Consider the following 4,509-nt stretch of genomic DNA (forward strand, 5'->3'; position numbering starts at 1 on the left):
TGAAAGAAAGGCCAGTTCTGCAGCTAAATGAAGGAAATATTTATTACTCTTCATGAAGACTAAAAAATAAATGTGTTGCTAGTTTTCTGTCATCAGATGTGCTTAATTATTAAAATAATGAGACTCCAGAAGGAAACTGCAAGGAGAAAGTAGAAAATATCTTTGTACATTACTATGACAGAAAGGAGAATAATCTGCTTTACCTCCAAGGCCAGTGGGACTTCTAATGAGAGCTAACCTCAGCTAATGACTGCCGACTTTGAGTTTATTATTCTAGGTAACAGCTATTATTTGCTAAATATAGTTAGTACCATCATTAACACCAAAAAATAGATCAAGTTTTCATATGTCTATAAACACATTTCTAATATATGAACCATAAATCTTAAATTCAAAATCAATGTAAAAAGAAATGAACAATGGTCTGGCAGTTTTTTCTAAGTTTCTCCTACCAATGCACAAGAAATGTTTTTGTGCAGGACTTCAAGAATGTTTGGCATTTTTCCTGACTTTGTGGATTTTTATTTAGATACTAATAAAGAACTTCATTTTTCATCATGCACTTCATCATTTCCTCATGCATATCTATTAACAAAGACAGTTCTGCAATTTTATAATAAGCACTTTTCCAGATGGTGAAGGAAAAAAACCAAGTGAAGCACATACAAATTTGAAGAGATCAATAGGGCCCGTTTTGTTGTTTGTTTGTTTTAATAATTATTTATTTATTCCTTTCAGGAGTAAACTTGATGTATCAAATATTTGCTGTGCTATGTGTAAGTTAACGTGCTTTCACAGCTAACATATCAGTCATTCCACAGTGATTTACAGCAGAAAACAAGGGAAAGTGTCACCTGTTCACCAGCTTGGAAAGCAAGGGTGCATTGCTGTGTTTTGCATTACTGCAAACCTCTGGCAAAAGCACCAATATTAAGATCAGTTGTTGAATGAAATGCCATTTGGGCATTGTCTCACCCAAAGCATCTGCACATACATCCTCATATTTCACCCAACAACCTGCACATCCCACCACTGGCAAAATACACAAAGTTGGTGACCCTTGTAATGCAACCAGAAGGTGAACAACCTTGGACTTGTGAGATCAATAGGGGAGAGAATTAAGATCCAATAAACCATCATTAAGAACGCATCGCTTCCTATTCCCCATAGTTTGAAACTAGAAGCTTTTAACAGGAAGTGCCTCAGCAGAATCAGCTATACTTCAGCACCCTGTGAAATATATGAGAACGCTTGACTGTGCAGCAGGTCTGGTGGAGGCACAAACCTCCTAGTGAAGATCCGATGAACCTGTGAGGCAGAAACGTATGAGGTGGAATCTGCCCGGGCAGCTTGTAGTCTTGTTTCAGCTGAAAAACACTGGGGGCTCTACAAACTTTACTTTCCCTGCCATGTCACTTCAGACATTGGCATCTGAAAATATGCAAAAGGTTTGGACAAGCAGACACAGTGCCAAAGCTGTATTCATGGCAAATCATGCTATAGAATTCCAATTACAGTTGCATTGTGAAGGAATCTCTTAAAACATAAGCAAATGAAAATATTAAAGAAAAATCTCTCTAACATACTTTACCTGTTGTTTAATTCAGCCATTTTGTGAATACAGATCAGCCTCAGAGGCAAAACAAGTGTAGTCTAGAAATTCTGTCGCTGAGCCAACAAGGCTTTCTGTTCAAGGTAATGTCCCCGTGCTGGAGGGACTGATTAGGACCATCTACATATGCTGGAAGTCAGGGCATATTATATCAAATACAGTGTAGAGAAAACCCAGCTATGTGGCTGCCAGCCTGTAGTTGGCTCCCATCCAGAAAGCTTGAAGAATGGGAAAAGAAGCTTAGGTCTGTACTCATCCATCTGTATAGACATTTGCTTAAACATTCATTTGCAAGTCAGGTGTAAGATTCTACTGGCTTTTGAGGTTCTACTCATTGTTCCAAATGGCCTTAAATAACCAAAAATATTGATCAGCCATGACAGAGATAGAAAACTGCTTCCCTTGCTTTCCTCTGACATCTCATGTTTTAGCCTTGACAAAATGGATACATTTTAAGTTTTGTAAAAGAATTCCAACTGTGGCAAAAATAAAAATCTTAAGGAAAAAAAAAAAGGAATAGATAGCACATAATAAAAAATTACTGAGTTTCTAAAGGTTAAAAAAAAAACATAGGGAGGAGAGATACTATTTAGTAAGAAAAATATTAAGAGAAGTTTTCACACCAAAATGTGGACCAGAATCTGCACACCTCTTCAAATATTCAGTTATGAAAATGAAAGATTTTCCACTGAAATCTTCCAGCGAACACAGCTAGTTTCCTCCTCTAGGCTATGATTGTATAATTGTATACTTTCACCCGTTTTACTGCTCACAATAGGTCTTTCTAATCTTTCCTAAACCAAAATTCATCTTTGGAAGTGCCCACAGCACATTCATCTCGGAGGACAGTTTTCTCCACAACACTTCTTTTCAGTTTGACAGAATAGATCTCTGTCTGGAGGACATTCTATAGGATCTTAAAATGTTCAGATTTTCCTGCCTGTTGGTCACCATATATTTTCTTTCCATTAAAAAAAAAAAAGGCAAATTATTATTTTTTATATTTGTCTTTCATTTTTGTATTTTTCACTAACAAGTGTTTGGAGTAGGTTTTATTTCACTTTTCTTGATTTAAAGCGTGAACACTATTCTCTTTATTTACTTTCTATTTTTTCATTCTGCTTTTCAATCTTAATCAGAAAACCACAAAGCTTTATCTTAAATTCTCATTACCACTGCTGGCTTTTTGGAGCTGACAAACATTAAAGTAACACAAATGAATGAGTTTTTCAGAGCTCTATCAATGTGATTACTTTTAAACCATATGAGAAGAAACCAAAAGTATTTAATCATAGTGGATTAATTTTTGATCTTCACTAGTCAAAGTAACATCATATGCCTTTAAAACCTCTGTTACTTTGGTCTAGCCCAGTTGTATTTACACTGCATTTTGACATCTGTCCTCAGACTATTGTTAAAACCAGGCCCATGATCCTGAAAGTACAGCTGTTGGTGTAAAAAAAGAACTCTGAAATGTGACTTCTCCTTTACCTGAGGGTGCTTGGTGACTCAGTAGCCAAGGAAGCAGCATCAGGATGGCAGCAAATCTGCCAGGAAGGCAGAAAGTGAGAGGCAACATACAAGTCTTGTACCTGTAAGACAAAAAATATGCTCAGACCTCTATTCAATATGTGCATGTTGTCCTTCTTTATTTCTCAGAAATTCCCTCAAGTGTTTCCTGATTAATGACAACTGTCAACTTAGTTCTCATCACATGAAAAGTCATGAGAAGAACAAGATTTTTCAGTGTGTCTTGTTGAATGCAGTGGAACTGCAACAGAGTTCAAATAGATTTCATGGAATAAAGAAGACTAGGTAGAATTCTTGCTCACTTAGCAACAACTGCAGTTTAGCAGTTGTTGATTGCAGTAAGCTCTGATTTTCACACTTGAGACCTTTATATACTCACTGGTGTGAGTAATGAAGTGCTGTAATTTTCAATGAAATTAATTACATTCTTGTTTAGCAGGATTAAGTCTTCTTTAAAAAGCAGATATGGTTGAAACCCCTCATTCCCCTTCTTCCAATACATAGATGCTTGACAGCCTTAATGTCTAGTTTGGCAATTTTACAGCTTGAATCCTCCATATAATATATACTTCTAGCTAGAAGAGACTGTTGACAATATCTGTTTACCTCCACACTAATAGAGAAGGCTTAAACTCAGCGCCATGAACCGAGGGAATTTTTGTGGAGTGAACACTATTTGGTAGCTGGACTAAGATCAGTTTATGCATTTTATATGGGTTGTTGAACATGAACAACTTATAGATGCATATTTATAAACAATGTTCCAATGCTGAAACTAAAATCTTCAGGAATGACATTTACTCTGGGGGAAATATTTTTTGAGAAAAAATTTTCCATGGTTATCACAGAATCACAGGGGTTGGATGGGACCTCATGAAGTCCAACCCCCCTGCAAAAGTGGGTACCCTACAATAGTTTGCACAGGTAGGTGTCCAGACAATTCATGAATATCTCCATAGAAGTAGACTTCACAACCTCTCTGGGCAATCCATTCCAGTGCTTCGTCATCATTATCCCAAGGAGTTCTTCTGCATGTAAATACAGAACTTCCTATGTTCAAGATTCCTTGTCCTATCACTACATGCTACCTTTAAATAATACACAATTTCCACTTTCTCGTCTTCCCTATGGGAGTTATTTATCTGAGTGTTTCAAGCCTGGACTGTGTACTATTCTACACAGTTAGGATAAAACAAAATGACTTGATATTAGAAGTATGGTAAGGTAACACAGCATCTCCAAAACTAGTCACTTCTTTATTCACAGTGAAATGCTGTTCTCTATGCAGTTATAAACTGTGAAATATAAATTTAAAATTTCTGCAATAATCATTTTTTAATAAATATTTTACACCAAACCAAGAGTAT

This window comes from Meleagris gallopavo, chromosome 1, assembly GCF_000146605.3.
Source record: "Meleagris gallopavo isolate NT-WF06-2002-E0010 breed Aviagen turkey brand Nicholas breeding stock chromosome 1, Turkey_5.1, whole genome shotgun sequence".
Lineage (NCBI taxonomy): Eukaryota > Metazoa > Chordata > Aves > Galliformes > Phasianidae > Meleagris > Meleagris gallopavo.